At 33.5% G+C, this 25,761-nt stretch overlaps 1 pseudogene; it reads left to right on the forward strand.

Moving 5' to 3' along the window:
• Positions 1-1,732: 1,732 nt before the first annotated feature.
• LOC124637496 lies at positions 1,733-18,789 on the forward strand (annotated as a pseudogene).
• The last annotated feature ends 6,972 nt before the right edge of the window (positions 18,790-25,761 follow it).

Below are 25,761 nucleotides of genomic sequence, written 5' to 3' on the forward strand. Positions count from 1 at the left end.
TGCGATATTGTTATTCATAATGCTGCCTGCACCTTTGTTTTGTTTCCAATCGGCTTTGTTTCAGTTGCAATTTCAATATTTTGAAGTCTTGGCTTTGTGTGTACGATCTTAGATGGGGGCTGTAAATGTGCTTAGATATTATTAAGTGCGTATTGTAATGCATGATTTGATATTCCATTGATAAACATGTAGCATTCAAAGATCGTGCAGTAATTGTTACGTCCATATAAAATAGTAAAAAGGTCAATACCCTTACACAGGCAATGTGCATGTTTACAAACTGTACAGCCAACGGCAATAAAATCATACATCCCAAATTATTTATTTTTATATCAAATACACAGCTGGTCGTTGCGCAGTCAGATATTCTGGTATCGAGCGGATTCACGCTCAATGCTCAGGGGAATAAGAAGTGATCTACTTAATGTTCGCGCTGATTTCCACCTAATTGAATTACGATGACGTTTGGGCACTTTGACGTGAGTAATTGAGATTGAATCTAATATTCTTTATTTGCTTGAAGAAGAGAGAGTAAGAGAAACTTAATCTACGACATAAGATGGACCGGACAGTTATTAGTTAGGCAGAAGCATATATGGAACCGACTTCCATATATGCTTCTGCCTTGCCTTCTGTCAATAGGTCTTAATTGTCTGGGGAACTAGGTTAAGGATGTCAGATAGGCAGTTGCGAATATCTTTATTACTGTGACATAAACAAATTCGAAGACAAGGTCAATATCTTTTTTTACAATAGGACCTTTACAGGTTGTTATGAACATTCAAACTCAATTATTACTAATGTATAAATTGCAACTATATATGTGAATGCTACTACTTACTATAAGAATTCAGCATTTTGAACAAACATTCCATCTCTGTAGAAAACTTAGAACTTGTTACTTAAACTCCCGAGCCATAAATAATAAAAAACAGACAACGTATAAAAACGCTTCTGTTAAACATACTACCAAGTTGCGAGCACCTTCTTGGTAAGAACTTGGAGTGCTTCTCAAAGTATTTTGTAAGTAAAGCCGTTGCAATAGGGATTTTTATGATGCTAACATAGATAGATTCTTAGTCTTTAGCGGACGAGACCCGATATTAGAACTTCTTTGTGAAATGGCTATCGATACTCTTTGATCCTTTATTGCTTTTGTGGATCGAAAGATCGAGAAATTATTGTTTATTATTTTATTTACAGTGAGCAATGATATTACGTTTGTTAGTTTTGTCCTTCTTTATTGATATACTGCGCGTTCGACTTTTATGTCGAATAAAATTCACCTTTACAATTACTGAACGAACCTTTACGTTTCAAAGTGTAATTAAATTCACGGGCGCGACTTTACGTTCATCTTTTGCGGGTTTAGAAAGAATTATTTTTTTGGGTATCGTGAAAATTCGATATAAAAATTTCGGGTCCAGGGTCTGTTAAATTATGATAGAGACGATAAGGGTAATTTGTTTTTATTTTATGAAAAATGGTTTTGGTTTCAAAAGTCATAATTACCATTTTAAATTCACCCGAGAGTAGATACTTTTTGATAAAACACACATATTACATTAGCTCTTATATAAGTACTTGTGTCAAAAATCACTGTTTATTTGTTAAAGTAAAATACCGGCATTTATTTGAGTTAATGCAAAAAAATATGGTTAGGAATGAATAAGATATTATAAGACAATTTTATTAAACAAAATAGTGAAATAAGTAGTAGTTTCTCATTTCGCTTGCTTAGTATTAAAGTGACCGAATTCAAAATCAATCAATCATGAGTTAGATACACTGTCATCTTTAAAACAACGCCATCTGTGACAAACTCCAAGAAACTCTTAAAAAGTTAGAGTTATACTGCTCTTACAATGTTTCGGTCTCTTTCACACTTATGAATTTGAAGACGCCATTTTGACATTACACTGACACATTCAGTAATCGTTTAACCGGCTCAAAACGAACATCTGGTCGTTTGTCATAAAAGTGACCTATTAATATTTAGGATTGTGTAACAGTGAAATCGAAGGTAAGTTTTACTGATTATTTTTGTTGTATTTTGACCCAATACGTAATGAGTCTATTTTATATTAAATTTGTTAATTTATTGTACGATATATTACGTTTTAGGACTGTTTAAAACTAAAACTTCTAGATGATTCTACAGCACATTAATGATTAGGTCTCTTTTTGAATAAAAAACTTAGTAAATTTATTCGTACACTCTGTAGAATTCATTGTTAAGTCTGTTTATTACAAATAATGATAATGTATTTTTAGTAACATTCAGTATTTGGTCTGTACTATACTAAAAAAAAAACGGAATTTTGCTATGAATGTGCTAGGTGATTTAAGTTCAGGATTGAGTCACTTTAAAACGAAATATGGAACAAAAAAAGAAGTTTCACTTGTTGACCTATAATTATAATTAAGTATTTTTTTATTAGGATGACGTCGTCTACTTCGCGATCAAGAAAAATTCTAGATTTAATTCAAATTGAAGATAACATTATTCCAACTCAAAATGTTGATGTTCAGGTGTGTAAAAATCGTTGAATTGTCTTTATGGTGTCTTTCTTTATTTACGTCTACCTGCAATTTACTGACTAATACTTCTTTTATTGTTAACAGACGATTTGTTGTGATGCAACTAAAGAGCCCGAAAATGTTACGAATATTATTCCAACTCAAAGTGCTGATGTCCAGGTTTGTAAAAATAATTGTATTGTCAAGGTATTTTATTTATGGCTAGCTGCAATTTACTGACTTACTCACCTTTAATTGTTAACAGACGATGATATGTGACGCATCTAAAGAGCCCGAAAATGATACTGATATTGTTTCAACTCAAAGTGGTGATGTCCAGGTATGTAAAATTACTACTTAGCACTTACTTATTTATTGATACTTTATGTAGGTATGTTTAGTTAAATTTGTTTATTCACCTTTTATGTTTACTTGCAGATGTTATGTGATGTTTATAATAAACCCGAAAATCAACGACATTTGAATGCCTCTGAGTATTTCAAACATACTGAAGGCCGTAACAAGGCAGTTATAGATTATCGTGTGTCACCTGTTAATTCTGGAGAAAGCGACGCAGATTTAAGTGATGGCGATCCTACTTTCGAAACCGTACAAAAGGGCCAACAGGGTAGTCATTTGCTATTTCCCCGTACCCGTAGTTCAAGTTCGAGTAGTAGTTCTTCTTCAACTTCAGACTCAAGTTCATCATCTGATAGCTCTAACGAAGAGACTTTGGAAGAACAGTTAAATGCCAATAACACAGAAAATAGAACACCTGAGCCAACAAGAGAGTTAGACGGAGGAACAATGGAGAATCAAGATAATTTAACAGAAGACACAACTTCCGGAACACCTACAGTTTCTACTAAGCCAAAAGGTAAAAAACGCACTAGACAACCGGAAAACTGGAAGCAAACTAGAGCAAAAAAATTGAGAAATTGTGGTAAGTCATATATTAATAGTAAAAATATTATAACTAAAGCTCGTGAACTTAAACCACCATGTAATGACCAGTGCAGGCTGCAATGTTCTAGCAAGATTGATTCTGTTCAAAGGCAAAGTATTTTCGACGCATACTGGGAACTTGGAGATATTCATAATCAGCGATCTTTCATTTTGTCGTGTTTATCTGATATCACACCCAGATATAAATATACCAATGCATTGACCCCACGGCATTGTAACAAAGCTTTCCATTTTGTTGTTGCTGGTAATTCGATCAGAGTTTGTAAAACCTTTTTTACTAATACTTTGAACATATCCGATCGTATGATTCGTACTGTTAAACATAAGACTGATAAACATGGAATTTTGAAGACGGATTGTAGAGGAATAACCGGTAATCATAAATCAGATGAAGTATTAATTTCTGACATCAAAGAATTTATCAATTCTATTCCAAGAACTGATTCTCATTACACACGACAATCATCGACCCGTGAATACATAGACGGTGGAAAAACGATAGTAGATCTCTTTAAAGACTTTGAAGAAGTCCAAAAACAAAAAAATAAGCCAGCAGGAAAGTATTGCACATTTTATAAGGTTTTTAATACACAATTCAATATATCATTTTTTCGCCCAAGAAAGGATCAATGCGACACATGTTTGCAATACCAGAATTCATCGCCTGAACAAAAACTTATTATTCAAGAAAAATATGATTCCCATTTAGAAGAAAAAACCCTCAGCCGACAGGAAAAATATAATGACCGACTTAAAATTGATGACAGTAATAAAGTAATTTTGTTCGACCTCCAAGCTGTTCTTCAATCACCTAAAGGGGACACTTCAGCTTTCTATTACAAAAGTAAGCTCAATAGCTATAATTTCACTGTTGCCTCCTTAAACAAAAAAGTAGAAGGCAAAGTACAGGAATCGTACAGTAACGTGCATTGTTATTTTTGGAATGAAACTGATGCAAAAAGAGGTGCCAATGAAATAGGCTCTTGTCTACTCCATTATTTCGAACAACTTTGTATCGAATCCAGGGCTACTAATGAGGAAGGCATCAATCTTATACTGTATTCGGACAATTGCGGAGGACAAAATAAAAATAAATATATCGTTACACTTTATCTTTACGCAGTTACACATCTTAATATTAATTCCATCACACATAAATACTTAATCAAAGGGCATACGCAGAATGAAGCCGATAACATACATAGCCTTATAGAAAAAGAGGTAAAAAAGAATTTAAGATCTGGACCTATATATTCACCACACCAATATGTATCAATAATTAAAAATGCACGAAAATCAGGAAACAAATTTATAGTAAATGAGCGTACATTTCATGACTTTTATGACTTGAAAAAGTTACAAGAAGCTTGGGGATACAATTTTAATAAAACAAAGAATGGAGATAATATTGTATGGAATGACGTAAAAATGATTAAGGTGACAAAGAAAAACCCCTTTTCATTTTTTATAAAAAAATCTTATAAACAGGATTTTTTGGAAGTATGTGTAAGAAACAGGCGAACCAAAATGTTGCCTTTAAACGAGTTAACGCTAGTCAAAGCGTACACTGGAAAACAAGAGCTAAGTGAAAATAAAAAAAAAGATTTACGCGAATTATTGTCTAAGAATTTGATCCCTAACTTTTATTCTGACTTTTATAATTCCATTCTTTAATCAGTAAAGGTAAAGATGACTCCTCCGTTTTCATCTTATATTTTTAAATAATTTATGTTTTGTTAACTGATTTATACCTAGACTGCGGACCTACTAAGAATACCATAACGCTGATTAGATTCGCTAAGATCTCTTTTAATTTTGCTACGATGTTATAATTATAGTTTATAATAGTTATCATAGTTTTTTACAATACTATATACTACTTTGTATAAAAAAACTATATTTGCTTTTTGTTAATTTTGAAGGTATATGAAAATGTATACTATTTTTTTTATTATATTTCTCGTAATCATTTAAATAAAGACTTGTAATTTAAAAAGCGATAGTTAGGATAGAAGAGTGATTTTTGTGAACTGATGTAAACCTACTTAGAATACCATGAGACTGATTGATTTATTGCTTAGAAGTTAAGATCTCTTTTAATTATATTAATAAGTTCGGTATAAAAACATCTAACATCTTCTATTAATAAGTGTTAAAATGAAAATAACAGTTTTTTTATAATTTTAGTTCCTTAATGTTGATCTCTTTTTTTTAATTAAAAACCGTAACTACAAAAATGTATTTTCATTTTTATGTATTTTCGTTTAGTATTATTATGACTTAAACCTTACATATACAACCAAGTAGTATTTGAATTTAATAATAAATCAACTCAAAATTAATTAGGTCTTTATCTTTTTGGCAGACTAACTGTTACTTAGTATTATATAGACCTAAAACTACAAAAGTAATTTTGACAGCCTACAATAAACAAAATAAATAGTATTCAATTGAAATTTAAGTTTCAACCAACTATGTGGTTCATATTCTATCATTAAAAAATAAAAATAACTATGCGAGTAACATCTTGTAACATTTATGTCTAAATAAACAGCCAAAGTCCTAATTGCAAAACGTTTTTTGCGATTTGCCAAAAAACTAGTTTTTTCAATTCGGTCACTTTAATAATAAGCGTGCGATTTGTACTACATAGGGTAAAGAAAGATTTCAGTTGAGGCAAAGTTCATTACTTTTTTTATGATTCGGAGAGATTCTTGTTTGAGTAGTTTCCTACGACGTAAAAAACCTGCAGCATTCTCATTTAGTCCAATAGTGAAACATGTAAAATATATTTTTGTTATAGAGTGTTTCATGCTCAAAGTATCCTTGGAAACAGACTATTATTGCATAAAAAATGTTATCTTAACTTGTCTTCTTTTTATAATAATTTATCGCAATAGAAATGAGACATTATTAAAATAAAACAAAACAATAGCAACACTCTGAAACTATTATTTGAAATGAAGAAAATTCCATGAAACTTCCCCGTATATTTCTTTATATCACTAATAGGTACTTCTCTGAACATAAAAGAAGCTTACTCTCCAAGTTAGGTACGTTCGAGAAGACTTTGTAACTCGCCGAAGCCTCTCTTATCAATGAAAAAGAAAAGGATTAAAGTTAGGAAAGAAACATAAATAACGGTAAGTACCTTGCCTTAGATGGATGTAAAACTTTTTATCGAACGTAAACATTACTAAATACCTTTATTCCAAGATTCTTTTTCTTTCAAACTGAAGTTGGAGATAATGCAATGTGATATTGTAAAATTATATGGTTTATTTTAGTTGAGAGAAGAGTGGGTCTTTGGAAATATGGTTCGTAAAAGAAGTCTATAGAAAAATATATTTTTATTAAATGTTTTTCTATGTGTTGCTCGTTTGAGCAAATTCTGAGTTTCTTTTAAAAAATTAATGCCAAAATTATTTTACGCATTAAATGATGACATAATTACTTTGACAATGTTTGTATAGTTATCTTAATCAATTATTATTTCAAATGATTAATTTGAACAAGTCATTAAGTACCTACATTTGTATCAATATTTTGGATCAATCTAGTATTTTAATAGGCTCGAAAATCTAAAGCAAATATTGATTTCAATTAATACTAACGAATTTCTATCAAGGTTGAATTGGAACGAGAAATTTCCACCTAAGTAAATTAATTCAATATAAACTTGTAAGTGGGTGGTCTACTAAGGCGATTACCGTTTGATATCAATTTATAGGCGACGGGAAAACTTACAATGTTCAAACATTGACAAGGTTATGACAGCAGTTTGAATTTGGAGCTAAGAAATCAAAATTAGTCAGAATTGGTGAAAAGTCTTTAATTTTATGGGCAATAGTTTGGATTAATTTTATCTACAAAAAGGTGATTACACTTATTTCAATCCATTTTTTTTAATGATATACCGGCAGCAATTGTAGTAGGTAGTTATTTTTACCAAGCATTGGATTCAGCCTATATTTACACTTCAAAACAAATGAATGCAGTAATTCTTTATTTGTATTTTTATTTTCTATCATTGCTGTCAACATCTTCTATGAATTAAAATAAATAAGAAAGACTAACTCGACACAACCCATATTTCCAATACATCATTATCTAATAAATTATTTTTATTCAAACGCCACAGTAAACATACAAATCTTAGTAACTTAAACACCACTTCCTGAACACTATTTGTCCTTGCTTACTTTCGAACAACACTAGCAATCAACGTAGAACTTTAAACTAAACTACCGCTAACTAGTGGTTTAATAATTATAGGTTCAGAAGCTATAACTTGGGGTCTTAGTAACGAAATTATTTGAATATTGGAGTCAAACGCTTGATTGTCGGGTTCCGTCATCTTTAGTTGGTGAATAATGTAGGTATATTGTTTAGGCCCATACGTTTGTTTAGGATGATATTTTGATGAAATACCGAATGTTGGCCACTGAACCATCTTGGCTGTTGATTGATGTATGTAGGTACACTTCTGTCCTTATAAATAATTCACCAGTGTGTGCTGTTAATACAAGTCTCGTAATTATGAATGATAAGTATCGGTTCGACGTGGGATTTTGAGGGTCTCATTCGGAGAGTAGATTCGTTTGTTTCTAGGAAAGGTGTTGGAAGTAAATAATAATTCAATACATTTACATGTGGAAATAACTACCTAATACTTGGAATTGGCAAGTATTATCTCTTTCTACCATAACTATAAATTACGTTTGTCATGAAAGGTTTCTATTAAAAAAAGTAACCCGAATTCTTAATCATATAAGTAGCAAAGGTAAACATTTATTCAAGTCATTTTTTTAAAAGCGATAACCCTACAAATATTGAACTGGAAAAAAATTACTGGAATTTTATTTGAACGCCTACAACACTGTCACAAAGGCTGACTTCTGTATTTAAATAAAGGCACGTTTGGTTTTACCAGGCGCCTGGGAAATCAATGATCCGGATTCATTTCGAGCCCCGACTATGACCTACTAAAGAATGCTGTTGTTCAACTAAAATTAATAAAGTGAAAAGCCGTATCAAAATGAAATATGAACGTTTAAAATTCGAATGTTTTTTTTTTTATAAAATAATTATCATGTTCAAAGATATGCGTGGAATGGAAGGTTAATCGGTCTGTAGTTTGATTGATGCAAAAATTTGTAATTAGAATTTTGTTTTTCACTGCGATAAATGCGATCGTTTAAAACTTTTGGAATTTCAAAGAACTGTTTAATTAAAAGTACTGTGTTTTAATAAGCCCTGCTTTGGTCATTGGCAATAACTGTGGTAGTCGATAGATCGATACTTTATCCGAGTATCAGCTTAATCAAAATAAGAATATTACAAATCTAATAACCAATATTTCATTACAATTGCTAATATTATAAACGCCGCAATATCAAGCAGTATAAACATTTTCATATTTTAGGAATAATAAATTGTAAACGGAATGGAACGAGAATTCGTTACTAAGGTAAATTAAATCATTTACATCAAATGGAACACGCCGTATACGATTATAAAGTAAATATTTACCTTACCCGACCTTCTTCAGTTGAGGTACAAAGAATTCTCGACATAAAATGACGGAGATTTTTCCACGTTTTTAACTTGATTAACTAAGTAGATCCATCTCAAAAGGAATCAATTCAATTTTAGATACAGTTTGTTTCGAATACTGGCTGAATTTATTTGAAGTATTTAAGAACTGTGCTTGTTTTGTAGCTAACCAATGAATTTCTTCATGGAGCTATAAATGATTTATCTATTGAAGTTTAGATTTAGTTTTAATTGGAGCAGAAAGTTTATTTACCTTATGGTACAAAAAAAGAGAGTCACCAAAGCGTTTCGTGAAAGTGAGATTCCATTCTTCTTTACACTACGAATTTCATGTCTGTTTTAACTCACACAAAGACACCCCATTAACAATTAAAAGTCAATAAACAACACAACAACAAATTATCTCCATCTGAATTCGTTGGCAACACTTCGTTGGACATCCGCACTTCGGTTTGCTCATCATATTTTTTCTTTCACGGTAAAAATGAAGCCAGCGTTGTGGGCCATTGTTGTTCGTTTTGCTTTTAGCTTGTGTTTGCTCAGCGTTCAGGTGTTGACTCAAAAATATTGCAACGGTTTTTAGTGAATGAAACATCGGAAATTGAAATCATTTTCTTGTGGCGCTACTTTCTTTGAAGCCCTTTATTTGATGACGGAATTTTTGATTGGTTTTTGTTTTGGTTACAATAAATTGTTGTAGAAACATTTAATATGAAATGGTAGTTTAGTGAATGGTTATAAAATGACATATAAATAAATTAATTAAGTAATCGAGATGACTTTCTATCATACCATAGAAGATTGTCTCGGGACGGAATTCATTAGATTTTCTTTTATGTGAAATAATTTAACTTGTAAGCTTATGAAGACATAGAAAAATAATTTTTTATTGACTTCTACTTAGATGTTTCATAAAGAGTTTACAAAAGTTGCATTTACTGGACATACTGAATACTACCAGCCGAAAATAATGTCCCCAAAACTAGAGGCCTAAACCACAACAGACTGGCCAACTTTCAACTTATGTTTCACACCAGCTATAATTACGGGAGCAAGTTATGTATGCTGGTGTATCTAATGGTCTCGGGCCGCCAATGCGTCACGCCAGGGCGCCCGAGGGCAGCGTAAAACACGTTTGCTAAGACCCAAAACCCACCTGTGCTCCTATCCTATAAATAAGTACCTACGCTCACAGCGCTCCCGTAGGGACAATTTATTCTATTTATTTATGAAGTGAAATTGTGAAAAATATTATCATTATCTTTATGTTATGAAAAAATATTGCGTAAATAAATTATTTTGTAAGTGGCTTAAATATTGATAATACATATGGACTACTATGTTAACAAAACTGACAGGTTTGTTAACCTAATGCAGGCACACAATGCATTCAATAAATCAAGCTTCAACCAAAAATCTTATTTGTAAGCTCTTAATTCTCTAGCTAAACATTGCCAGTCTTATTTGCAAAGTTTAAGCTGAGAAATCACATAACAGCAAATACTTGAAAATTTTAGTTTGAAATTGGGATTAACTAAATAGTGGTTGAAAGAGAAATGTGGTTACAAGATTATCTCATGAGGAATCGTGGCTCTGAATCTGCGGTGCGCACTGAGCGCCGCGCCGTGTACACTGTCCGAATTATTTTTAGCGTTGTAAAAAGTCTCTGTAAAACTTCCTTTGAATTACGGTCGAGAAAAAAACTCCAATCCTATATTACTCGAGAATAATGCTGGCACACGAGCCTCTCAAAAAAATACATCAGTGAAAATTGTTTTCCGCCCGGAGGTAGAATGTTTGCGAAGATTACTTTCACTGATCGTCCGCGGCGGACGATTTTCTTACTTTATGAGACGAACGGGCGAGGCGAGGAGGTGAGAATAGTTCAGCTGGGTAATACAACGTGTTCTTGAACTTTTCGACACTCTTTCTTTATATCTCAGTTGCGCGATAGTGTCACGGCGAACGGTGATTGCGTCAGCCTTTCCTTGGCAATATTTCTTTTGTAGTTCTAAAAGGCTTTTACTCAATTATATTGTAGTGAATGACAATAGCAGCAAGAAAGAAAGTTGATTGAACTCTTCTTTTTTAGAAATGATTTGTACCGACCGGACTGATGGCAGCAAACGCGCTCTGTTTCTTATATTGAAAATCTGGTACACTCTTCAGAAAAATCAAAAAAATATAAACTACAGATAAAGGGTTTTCAATATACGAAGATTACGATAAGGGTTCAAATACCCTAAAGTTACATTATCGAGGTCTTGAAAATACCTTCATAAACAGAATAGTTTCCAATTACCGAAAAATGTACAGTCAGCCGTCAAAAAACGTAACCCTTTTTGTGGTTCGATCGAAATAAAACGAGGCGGCCGCTTTGCCAGATTCAAGCTACAGTTAGGACCCGGCCGCTACGTCGCATTCAAGCACAAAATGGAAAACCCGGAAAGGTACCCCAAGGACCGAGTGAGGCTCTTTATGTAAATTCGCAGTGTACAAAAGGTGGAGTAATGTGAAAGAGAGATTGGGATTCTCCGTTTTCACGCTCCGACGTTGAGCCAAACTAAACACGATCGACACAATTTAGAAATAAAAATTTTACCATTCCGGAATTGAAGACAAACACGCTCAGACTCAAGCATGGCGTCTTTTTGCGTGAGCCGACTCAATTTTCGTGGAATAATAAAAATATAGTTTATACGTACTGTATATTAAAACATTGTACCTCATTAAAAAAAAAGAACAGTGGGAATACCTTTCGTTGTTCCTATACAGGAAAAACTTTTCACCACATCAGTTTTCATCCATTTCAAATCATAAAATGTCAGTAGGTACTATGGCAGAACATCATCCTCCGAGCCTTTTTCCTAAACTATGTTGGGGTCAGCTTCCAGTCTAACCGGATTCAGCTGAGTACCAGTGCTTTACAAGAAGCGACTGCCTATCTGACCTCCTCAACCCAGTTACCCGGGCAACCCGATACCCCTTGGTTAGACTGGTGTCAGACTTACTGGCTTCTGACTACCCGTAACGACTGCCAAGGATGTTCAATGACAGCCGGGACCTACAGTTTAACGTGCCATCCAAAACACAGTCATTGGTGTCTAAGATATACTTAGAAAGTACATACAAACTTAGAAAAGTTGCATTGGTACTTGCCTGACCTGGAATCGAACCCGCGCCCTCATACTCGAGAGGTTGGTTCTTTGCTCACTAGGCCACCACGACTTTACTACTACGGCCACGACTACTATGGCAGAACAATGCCTACTTAATTTGATTCACTTCGTTCCATTTCAATATCACTTATTCTTTTTCCAATCAAAATTAAAACAAACGAGGGAACTTTTCCAACGAAGCAAAAGACAAAACGAAAGCAGCAACCTCGACCAAAATTGGGCCAATAAGTAATCGTAGCAACATAATTGTAATAGACCACCAAACGTAGCCCTGGGACCGCAAGTTATGGTACGGACTGTTACTGCGTATATCGAAATGCTCCCGAAGGACGACCGTAGATACCCGGTACTGTCCGTAATATAATAATACTATAAACATAGTTTAGCTACCCGATGCCGGGATTAGGCTGTAGTAATTTGTAAGGAGCTTAAGATATTTTTGATAGAAAAAACTATGTCCAGAATATTTTTGCCTGAATTGATTGAGAGAGTAGATAAGGAGGTAGAGAAGGAAGTTCATAAGGGAGTACATAGGGTAGTATAACGGGTGTGTCGTTCACAATCACATTAAATCCTATCGCATATACTTTATGATATTCTATGGCGAATTGTAAAAAAAATAACCTAATCCATTCCGTGGTTTAACCACAGGAGTCATTTTTCGTTTTTATAATTTACAACATCATGTTTAAAGCAGAGATAAAGTTAGGAGTATCGAATGTTTTGATCAGTTGACAGCTGTCAGTTTTCAAGGGAGAATTTCAGTTGTTTGTAGTGACTGACTTTTATATGGTGTTCTAATTTTCGCACATTTTTATTGTATTTACTTTGTTTGAAAAATTCATTTTTATATTTTTACGTATTTTTCATTTTCTTTTTGTTAATCGTCATATTTTAACCAGTACATTAACGCATTTAATTTAATGTGATTGTGAACGACACACCCGATATAACAGAGCATATACAAAGGGAGTTCATAGGAAAGTGTATAATTATAATGAAGAAATAACTGTGACGTCAAAAGTAAATCAGGTCTGTGGGCATGCTCCAATGCCCAGTACGGTAGATCGGTTACTGCAATTTTCACAGCATTTTTGTTTGTATGATGATTACTGGAAAATACTTTACGGAATTGACGACACAGCCGAGTAGAACCAGTTATGAAATTACCACTAGAAGATTTAATTTCTCAATTTACAGTTCGAGAAGCTCCAATACCCGGTTATTTCTCAAGTAGACGTAGAGAAACTCAAATATAATTTACTAAACCTGCTACATTCCACTACAAGAGTATGTATCGTAATATATAATAGAACTATAGAACTCTGTCTAACTCGGTAACTTGAAATTTAGCGTGTTCCTCGGTATACCGGCACCCTACCGTGATTGGAAACGCGATAGTAATATTATTAATATACTCGTAAGTAAGCGTCTTAATGCCCCTATGCCTACGGTTCAACGCTGAGGGTTATTGTAAAATAATTACTTGAGATTTGAATATTATTATATCATTACGGAATTATGGTGTTTTCTTGTAGGTTCACAAGTGGAGGGCGTAATTTAATCAGATTATTTGGGGAAACTGTTTTTGCTGTCTGAAATTTTGGTATACCTACAGTGCTGCAACATAACAAATGTTACGAGAAATTACATCATTGAAGATGACTTTACATGTTCATAGGTAAATGTTAAATTACGCTTTCAGCTGTTTGTTTTAGAACACAAAATTATATACGCCAATCTGGTACCCACTCATCCAACCTACACGTTTTAGAAGTGGGCTTTTTGAAATGATGCAAGAAGGACTCGGTTTCTTCAGCCTCAATTTCTAGCGACAATTTCTCGACTTGAACGAGAATGTTTCGAGAAACGTAAGTATAAGACAGTTACTACCTTTGTTCCCAAAATAGAGTAGTTCTCATCTTGGTGATAGTTGAAGCGACACATCAAGTTTGAATATTTGGCTCGAATTGGACAGCCGAATCTAAATGGGTAACTGTGTGTCAGGTTTGGAATAAATAAGCTGAGTTGCTGTGTCTTTGTTTTGAATCATATCGTTTGGTGGTTTTTGTGTGATTGTTATATATCTGTTTTCGCAGTTTCACTTGATTATAAGGGAAACTTCTCCCTTATCAAGAAGAGATATAGCCGATGTCATGATAATATGTCATGATATATGTCGGGATAATATGGTACACAAAAGATTTATTCTAATATCGTTCAGCAATATCGAAGCCTTCTCTGTGAAAAGAAAAAACAATCAAACAAGAATGATTTTGAGATTATCCTGTAAAAAATATTGCTTTAATTTTTAAGTTGAAAAAAAAAAACAAAAGACCCGTAAATTGGCACATACCTTAGGATAGGACGCAAGGAAACCCGCAATAATGGAATGCATGAAGCGATACGATATTATAAATAAAGCTTAATAATCTAGCAAATATGACGTAACGCTGACGTCACGGGTACGACAGATGACGTGAGCCTCAAGCGACGTTCTGTCGACATATATCACGGAACCCTATCCGTAATATAAGCGCATATTACTCGTACGTTGTATTCTGTCATTCTCTTTCGGATATCAAGTCTGTTTAATTTTACTTTGGTTATGAAGAAGAGAACCAAGGTATTTTTTTGTTGCAAAAAAGAAGATGCGGTATCTTTCTGCCGTATTTGGACCTCACTACAGTTTATATAGGAGTTTAAACAAAAGATTTTGTAAGACAGAATTCAGTGTTAAACTATGTAATAACTTATGGTGACGATGATAAGATCACATGATTATCATCTTCAATTTAAAAAAATAATCGCACATCAAATCTATTCACTCAATGTTGATGATAGATGGATTGATGAAGAAATAGTTTCAATCAAAATATCAGTATTTACTAAGTATTTTTTTTACTGTGGCTTGACACTCTTCTGCATAATTTCATCCGATTGTGCGTTGTGTCATCGTTTTATACGTTGCGTTGGCATATGTAATGTGATGTATATATGTGTCGGTTATAATGGATTATATTTTTTTAGCTCCTACGGCTTTTGTTTTGGTAATTTCAACACAAATGCAAGATTCGCCACTCCCTTAATCTGCGGATTACAACTCAGATAACTTAAAGATGTTGACTCAGGAATAAAACATATGCATTTAATATATTATCTTATAAAAATATAGGTTTCGCATACTAGCCATGTAATCCTTTCGCACGTGACCTGTAACTCCGAAAATCTGCAACGTAACATAGCTACTTTGATTGGAGCATTACCTTCAGCGATAGATAGAAAAATAAATACAATTTTCTTTCGACTTATCTAATCCACTTGAAGAAAAGATTCCCCATACATAAACCCTACTAATATTATTAATGCGAAAGTAACTGTCTGTCTGTCTGTCTGTCACGCATTCACGTCTAAACCACTAAACTGATTTTAATAAAATTTGGTACAGAGATAGAGTTATTGTCCTTGAGAAAGAACGTAGGATAGTTTTTATCCCGGACTTTTGAACAATTCTCTTTTAAACGCGATATAACCGAACTCTACGCGGGCGAAGCCGCAGGCGGAAGCTAGTCATAAATAAATTAAAATATCACGCGTGTGCGGAATCACAACAAACATTGCTTTGTTTTATAACTGTCATCTTTACCTCCATTTCCCTTTTGGACTTGATATTATTTTTTTCAAAGGCTGTTTTTATTTTTAGCGAATACTCCACGAAATAAAAGAAGGCTTTCGTTTGAAGAAAACTCGTAATAACAGCTGCTTTTTACCTGTCATCGATGTCTGTTTGTGATTACGCTTTTGTTTGGCTAAAATCTTATGTTTGTGTTTCAGTGTTGGCGGTATTGGTGTTAAATTCTGCATCAAGTAACTATTTCGTAGATTGTCGATAGATGGTTCAGACAGTACCTATATGTCTAGGCACAATATCTAATCTTTCCAAACGATGATAAGATGAGTAGGTATCATATTTCTCTGTATCATGTTATTGTATCTTTTGATATTTTGAACTAGCTGGTGTATTCCGAAGATATTTTTATGGCAGTATATTATGTATATCCTAGAAATAAGTGCTTATTTATTTATTAACCTAAGTAGGTACTTCATATTATTTCACAAGAACCCTACATCAGATTATAAGAAGTTCTAATAGGTATAAATCACTAAAACTGACCAAGAAGACCCTGAATTCTGAATGCAGTTGCTTTTGGCTCTAGCACGGTCAATGTGTTCAGCTGACGAAGCGTATAAGTTTTGCATATGGCGTCGAACTCAAGCATTTAGTACTTATTAATGGTAGCTTTAACGCTTAAGTCAGGTCATTCATACCTCAGCGGGGCCCAGCAGGGCCAAGGCCTGCCGGGGCTGCGGGTTGTTCGAAAGAGATACCGCGGCCCTGGTACATAAAAGGCCTATGACGGAACACGACGATTTTAGTCAGTAAAAGTCTGACACTCCCTCACCGCTGCTAACCCACAGCGGGAGGGGTCATTTGATGATTTTACGTCGCTAAAAAAAAAAAAAAAAAAGGTCATTCATACCTTGGTGAAAGATCTTGGTTTACTTATAGATAAGACCTCTGGAGATTTGTAAAATTCACTGTAGATATGGAAACGATTTGATGGTCCATTTTTTCTTTCTTTGGTTAATAATGAGGACTAAGGTCAGTCTATTCTCTCTGTCAGCGAATTGCAACTCATCATATTTTAACTCAAACTGAACTTTAGAAAATCATATAAGTAAGATACATCACCAATATTTTCTTAATATCCAGAAAATAAACGACATAATATCATCAAACTCTTCAGATCGTTTTCCACTCAATACTATTATTATAGCAATGCTCGTAACGTAGGAGAAATTGTACAATACATGCCATCGTAAACACATTGAATGATAAACAATGTAAAAGAATGATAGCGGAGCAGAATGCTGGTTTGACGAGCCCGCATTCTATGCACCCGTGGCTTATGTTTATTTTCGATTTCACTTCACTTAGTATACGCGAAGGAGGGTTATAAGATTAAATTTGATGAAAACAGATGAAACGTAAACATTTTAATAAGAAAATTGGATGTCTAGCGTCAACTTTGAGATGAAGATGGAGTTTTTATGCGGTTTTAAAAAGGTAAAATAAACGTTTGCTATTATGATTGCTGAATAAAGAAAGAGAATTAAATAGGCTCACATTATAATGAAATTATGATAAAATGCTTTATTTTTTCTGAACAATGTTATTAGTAAATGCCTTTCTGATTATCTAATGCTTGAGACAAAGGAATAAAATTACTTTAAAATACGCCACATACTAAAACTATGAGAATCTATGACCCAGATGGAAGACTACAGGGAAGAACTTTACCTAGCAAACCGAACTAAAAAAAAATCCGAGCCTCTCAATTTTTACGTATACTGTACCTACATATTGCATTATACCCATCCATGAGGGCGACATTACTTCTCCAAATCATTACGCATTAGTTTACCAGTATCCGCAAAATGCATAACCGTGCTCTTTTTGCTACATTGTGCTTAGTTTGTAACATCGTGTTATGTAAGTTCATATTTTATCAGTCTAAGAGTAATTAAATTCTTTTCACGTAATTAAATATTATCTTTGTTTTAAGGTGAATGTAAGCAAACTTCTAATAAAGCGCTCACTGCATATTTCCAAGGATCTTATAAAGGCCTTAAAATTCCATCGTTCTTATTAACTCCAGTAATAATAGTTCCCAAAGCTAATAACGAAAATAGTTCAAATGTTAAACTAATAAGTGATGAAGATTTCTTTGAAAAGGGTGCAATATACATGAAAATTATACCAGTGAAATTAATGTTTAATGATACAAGACCAAGCGAGGAAAACAACGATATTGAAGTGAATTTTAGACAAGCTTTAAATAGAGGCAGTGTTAATAAAACTGATGTTAAAGAAAACCACAAAAACGAGACTATACCGAAAGATGACAATGTTGAGAACACTACAGTAGCAAGTTCTACTGAAGAAACAACGACTCCTAATACAACTACTACAGTGAATAACGACATCAAAAATGCCACAGAACTAAGTACTACTGAACCTAGTGGTCTCTATCCAACAGCAGTTTATGATGATAAAACGGTAAATACTTTGACAATAACAGATGGACCTTCAAATTATTTTTTGCTGCCACCTTTATTAGAAGAAGAATGGAAAAACTTCACAGTGACTACAAATTTTAATATTACTAAAGAAAATAAAACAGAAATGGTGGCTTTTGTGAATACTACTTTGTCTTCATTAGTTAATAAGACCGGCAGTACAATGAAAGGTCCCTATCCACCCGCCTTGTACCACAATAAGGAGATTGATCAGGTATCAATTACGACAAATTCTTATACAAATGATTCACCTCTACCGCCGACTAAAGATGATCGATGGAGAAGTTTCAGCTCTTCATTTGGGGAAATGTTTCCAACGTCAAATGAATTTAGACCATTAGCAGGTTTGTATTATGATGGATTTTTGCACAAACCGCTGCCTAAAAAGCCGGGTTTTGTTCCGTACAATCGATACGTCCTTTATTGAGTAGTTGCTTTTACAATGTCAGTTCTTTTTGTAAGTAAATACTTAGAGTGTTATCATTATTTTCTTTTACTTCACTCATCTGATATGATGGATATGTCACGATAGATTTTAACAAATTAGAACTCAACAACACTGTTTCAATCTATTTGTCGTTGTTACATAATTAAAACTGATAATTGTTTTAATTAATAATGCTACAACTAAATGATTTATCTATCTAATTCGAACAGATTTATAAATTCAATTTTCATTCTGGTAACATTTAATCATTATTACAATCGATTCCATGAATAAATTCCGTTATCGCGTACAATATAAAAGCCATCGATAGTTCCTCTAACTATGTATATGACAACGTTCTCACATTTCCAACATCGGTAGCATCATAAAATTCGAACAATGCCGATAACTACTGCAACTCGACAAGGCTCTAAAATTGGTATTGTCAGTACATACTCGTAAAGCAACCATTGGCTTTTGTATCCCCAGTCATGTGTGTAACATTGTTACGTGAAGATCGACACTAAATTAGTGCTGTTTTATTGCTGGTCGGGACCCGGTCTACTTCCCACAACGTTTCCTACTTCTGTAGAGAATCGATAAAATTGTTTGAGGTTATAACATAAATCCTGTCTCGCTATTTTCGTCTTTGAAAGCAACGTAAGTTGAGTGTCACGAATGTTGCCGATGGTGAAAATTTTGCTTGTGCTAAGACTTGATACGAAGAGCAACTTTGAGTTGGAAGTGCAGCAGCTAGTTTTTAAACTTACCACGTCCATTACCAGTCGACAGCGCGTCGAGAATGCTTTAGACAAAAATAAACGATTAGCCTCCATGTCTGTGAGCATTCAATGTAGTTTTATCAACAAGTCACAAAGTTGTGCAGTGTTTAAGTGAAATATATTTTTATACCAAGTAACAATTTACTTTATTTTTCCATTTTTTGACTATTTTGTTACTCTATACTATTTTAATCGACCCTTTGTCAGCCACAGAAAAGTATGTTCAGCTGGCTACAGAAATAAGAGCCCACAGGTGACTTCCAGAACATTTATTATTCACCTGACAAAGTCAGTCGCCATTGGAAGTTTCCTGTAAAATGTACTCGAGAACGAAGTAGATTTTCCTTTAAAGTGTTATTGTTACGACAAGAAAGGGAACGACGATCGATTCTGCGTTTTATATGAATTTTATTTTGTAATCGTTCTTTGGATACAATATTGCATGGGGATTATTTTCTGCGAATTTTATAGCTAAATCTTCCTGTACATAAACTTCCATATAAATAAAAACCCACAATATATTTTATTAAATATTTGGAAAATCTGGGATATCGCATGATTGTGGTCGCAATAATAAGATTCGTTAGCGAAGTATGTGGTCACAATAGTGAAACCTGTTGAATTTTTGAAAGGCGACTATTTTGTGAACTTTGCCGAGCTATTATTGTTTACGGATATTGCAGTTTTCGTGTTTTCTTTCAGTAGTTTTTTTATTGAATACAATACGGAAATCGAGGGATATTATACCTAACCTAAGTGAATTAAAATTTGACAGAAGCGTTTTTTTATTTGGTGCAGTTCAGATAAGAAATTATATTTTTAAATAACATCAAAATCGTAATTAATAACGTTTAAATCCCTTTATCCCTTCTCAGACGATTTACGAAGAACAACTTGTCTAAATTGTTGCTTAAGATATAATGGTTCGTCATTAATAGCAAAGTTACGAAGGTTTGTTATCAAAATCTTATCATCGGACTTTAATTGTCTTTATAATGAGGTAGATCGTCAATATTCAGAGTGAGTATTTGTCTCCAAACAGGGCCTCGACAAATCGCCGTCTAGAATAAGATATTAGGGTGCAAAACTTCATGCATTGACCCCTTTTTAAAGGTTAATGTTTGGCGCCTCCCGTCTCATCACCTGAAAACTAAAATGTTTTTTTTTCGTTTTCGGAGCTGTAGTGAAGTAAGTTGTGGATTTTTTTGATTTAGGAGTCGGTTGATTCTAATTGAAATAAATAAAGTACGCCGTACATTCATATGACGAAAGAATTATTATTACTTTTTTACGTAAAAGTGATTATTTTTATGTTTTCGATTAACTTTTAAAAACTATTCATTTTGTGTTTTTCTGGATTTTCTTTTACTTCTGGATGTAAAAGTCTTATTTATACAATATAATCTGAAATACATTTTATTTAAAGTTCTAAGAAAGAAACAAATTAAAACAACGGCTTGTTATTGAGATTTCTGTTTGACAATGTTATCCTAATAAATCATGAAACGAGGACTAAGTACTAATTAGTGACAAAATATAAACATCCCAATTCTTTGCTGTCTTGTTTTTTTATTTCCTTTCTTCTTTGTAACTTTTTATCAGTTGTTTTTAATTCAGTGATTCCTTAATTACAATTACAACTGTATTTTTGTTAATTACATTTTAAAAAAAAAAACAATAGATAAGCGAGTACCAAGCTATTTGTTTAAGTAAAAACTCTAGTAAAATCAATCACATCCAGAACCATCAAGTAACTTTAAATAAAAAGAAATAAATAGATTTTAGAGTAAAAATTTTATATCGAATGAATTCTGCAAGTGTAGGTCTGACCTATACCTCTGCTTAGTACCGCAACACTCGGCTGCCCGCCTCTCACGTGCAGTCCACTCCAATAAAAAAGTACTCAATCTAAAACACTCGCTGCAGTTAACTTAGAAAATAGAACAAATCAAGCGCAATTCTAACACAGAAAATATATTCGCAATCTCCCAGTTTCCATTCGACGTAAAGCCAATCTGTTTGGAACACAAAAATTGCTCTATAATGCGCTTAGTACAAAGCTGGTTACGCAAAATTTACAACAAAGTATGTTCTAATTTCGACCCATTCGCCGTTGGTAAGCGCATTCCAACTGCAGTATGCACAGCGAATTTTCTGGAATATTCGCAACTTGTTTATTGTTGGCTACCTCCATTTTCCCTTTAACCTTTTAGCGCTTTATTGCTGCGTATAGCTTTAATCTGTTGCTTTAGTTTGGGTCTACTGCTTCCAAAAGGTATGTGGAATTTTGCTACGATTTTGCAGAACCTTTGATGTTTACGTCAATATTAGAATTGAAGATTGGTTATATTTTCCTCCACGTTGATTAGACATCAATCCAATTTTCTGTTTGAATAGTTTGGTTAGACAACAACTTAATCCGATTATGATTAATACTTATTCGTACGGCGAATTCTTAGCAAACCGTTGCTCAACTATTTTCACGTAACTATATTTTTGTATTAAATTTTACACTTACTACACTCAAAACAATTTTAATAGTTAAGACAATTCTGGTCAAGTCATATAAGATCTAAAATCACGTATGTTTACGATGATTCCCTATGTTTGGAGAGCTCGTTAAAATATTGATCACGGTAATCCCCGCGAGATGGAGTTACCAATTAAAGCTTCAAGATGCTTTGACAAGCTTTTGTCGATGACGTCATAAATGTTAAACTATGTTACTATCATTATTTAAGCTGTTGAGTGAAGAATTTGATTGTTTTTTGTAGTGTAATAAAGAACCTATCTATATTTGACCGGCTTTCTTGTAATCATTGATCAACCTCTTACGTTTACCATAATTAATGATTAGGTTTCGAATTAAAATAATAGATTTAGTCAATCTCAGTTGTCTTACAATTATTGTAGGTAACCATCGCAACGGCTAGCGTAGGAGTACGAAGTTCTACGAACGCAATCCGGGTTCATAGCTCCCAAGTTGTGAGACTACGAGAAAAGACCGAGTCCATAGGGAAAAACTCCAAGCATGATTAATACATACGTAGAAATGATTGATCAGTCCCTTTACTGAATCAATCACCATAGTTCAATAACTTATTTTGTAACTGAGAACCTCATATTGATGAAATAATAAGGACATGCAACCCTATTAGTAGAAATCGCATTTAGCAAAAAATCCTTGATAGCTTTAGTTTTTTTCCACGCAACGTATAGAGTGCTCCTATTGGGTTAAAGCCGAGGCTATTTTTCTAATGGAATTTCCAGCTTTGGATGGTTTTTATAGTCCACCGAACAATATTAACTGAGAGTACACAGAAAGCTACGGAAATTAGATTCGGTAGCGGAAAAACAAAACATACTTAATAGTATAGAAACTGCATAGGTTCATATTTATGCTGATACTCAATGCTAAAAAGATTGTCATGTTTTTTAATAAAATGAAAAAATACTCAACTTCTCACTTGCTGTTGCGTGCAAATGGTAATCACTTTTGAGTAACTTTTTTTATCTACATAATATGTAGATAACAAGATAAATAGAACTCATTTGAACACTCCCAGAGAAATCGGATAATAAGCTCTAAAAAATGAGTTTATCTCCTCTAAGTTTAACATGTAATCAGTGCCTACGTAGGTACCTAAATATCAGATGGTAATGAAATCTGCGCCGCAAGATACGACAACCCCGGCTTATTGAGCAACGTCAGGCTCGCACCCTCAATGCGGTATTACATATGATTTATTTTAAAGGGTGAGGTACTCAACATGCTCCTCAGATAACTTTTGCACACCATTCATGTGTACCTAGCCTTGAATGTGAATGTTTGAAGAGTCTGTGATATGATTTATTGGTCTTAGCGTATGGTACTACAGTCGGCTTTCATTTCTTACGAGGCTTCGAGGTTAGAGCGTGCGAATAAGGAGTCGTATTTTTTGTGACTAACTTAGTTCTATGGCTTTACTGAAGAGGATTATGAAAAGAATTGGGCTTTTTATAAATAAATCTTTGTGTGTATAATAAAAGAAAGTAGGCTGCGTGCGGATGAAATATCATGTTGGAGCTATTCATGTTTATACAAAGATACAAAAAAAGTTTAGCCTAAAGTTACCATCTGAAGACGGCGCTGAGTATTATCACCAGTTTCAAGCACCAACAAAATAACGAATTCAGTATGAAGTTCGGCTATAAGCCGTTACCATAACACAGGCAAATCTTTACATAAAGAAACACAAATGCTGCGATTACTCCAAAATACAAGAATATTACACCCTAGATATTTTGAATGAGCAAAATGAGGTGAGTGAATGAATTTTATAATTACTTGTGCGCCACTCGGTCCCTTTGGCGGTTCCGGCCCAATGTAAAATTAATTTCTGTCTACACACTGTAGGTATTATGCAGCTTACATAGGGTTACGAAGTGTGCAAACAGTACGCTTAGCGAAGAATATCTTGTATTATTATTTTGTTCACTAAACAGACAGCAGGAACTTTCTAAAAGTTAGTTATATTTGATAATAAATCAATACGTAATTTACATTAACTCACTACTGAATTGGAGATTAAGTAAGCTGAATAAGCGTCATAAGAAGCCTTTAAATGTTAAATACATGTTCACTTTTTCATAACTATGTTGTTTATTTCTCGGAATCATTTCATCATTGAAACAAAAACAACGGTATTAATAATGGTAATGCAAAAAGTAGGTAATCATACATTTACTATAGTAAGTTTCCAAAAACATTAATTAAATTTAAACTAATTTGATACAACACAGCGTGTAATTATACAAAATACTATTGAATTAGTAATTATGTGGCTTCTGTTACAAAATATGTGGCGAACATTTTCTGTATTGTTTGATAAGCTGTCAGAAATCACTGAAATTAATAGAGCAATGTCGAAACCACAAATTCAGTTGATCTAACATGAAATTATTAATATACATTTAAATTATAACGATCGCCGTGATTGAAATAGTATGCTGTAGACTGGTTTCAATAACCTCATTTTCGTAACTATTTGATTGTCATTTAGTTGTTTTTATTCATGAAGTAAGTATATTTGTAAAAATAGTACAAAGCTGGTACTCTCTGGAAGCAAGATTCTTGAAAATGGGTTTAGATTGGCGTACCTATATAAAAGTAGTAGGTATACAGGTATACCTAGGTAAGTAATTCAAATTCAAGTCTAAGACTATTCATTTGTTTTAAGATAGACTGTTCCCAAACTTGAAATTCCAACAAATCAAACAGAACGCGTTCTTTTCGGCAAATTCCAATTAAAACAAAACACTACTTAAACCGAATGCGGTACAAGGTTGAGAAAATTAATTTAACCGCTACCTCTGTACATTGTATTGTACAACTCGCGAGATTGTTTGGTAAACAAGTTCAATTTCGGTGTTGCAGACGTACGACTGGCCTGGAATGTTTGCGGTCTACCCACCTGAGCTATGACGCTTGGAATACGTTACTATGCGGAAGACGCGGTTTTTGTACTGCAGCCGTCATTTTGAATTATATTTTCGTAAGGACTGAAGTGTTATTGTTGTTTCTTTGAAATTAATATTACACATTACAAGGAAAATTATTTGGTACTTACATCAGTGAGTCTAGTCGTACCTTTATTGATAAATTGCACTGCAACTGCAAACAACAATACATAGTTTCAGAGCGTTCCTCGAAGTTCCAACATAACAATAATAAAATCTCATTAAAATACCTTTCAATATTGCGAGGTATTTCCATCTCGAAACGATGTAGTTATGGTGAGAATTTTCTTAAAATATTCATTTCAACAATGACACTAACAGAGTTATTTCAGTTCAACTTTGTATGGAGCGGCGAAATGCTGACATTTTTAGCATTGTCCGACTTAGGAAGGCTAACGAGAATTCTTGAAGCGCAACGTTTTTAACAAAACTGTTTTTATTAGATTTAAAATTAATGTAAATCTTCCCCTTCAACCGTTTTGGGTAGTTGTTTCCTTACTTACATTGTGCAAATAAACAAAAAGTTTATAGGCTTACATAAACATTTTCTCTGCATATGGATGCAGAGAAAATGTTTATTCATTTGTAGTGTGCTGACCTAAAAAATACACAGAGTATTATAAAAAATTAGTTGTATAATAAAAAAGGAAAATCTATTATAGGTAAGTACCCGTTGACGCACTGTGGATGA

This window comes from Helicoverpa zea, chromosome 16 (assembly GCF_022581195.2).
Source record: "Helicoverpa zea isolate HzStark_Cry1AcR chromosome 16, ilHelZeax1.1, whole genome shotgun sequence".
NCBI lineage: Eukaryota > Metazoa > Arthropoda > Insecta > Lepidoptera > Noctuidae > Helicoverpa > Helicoverpa zea.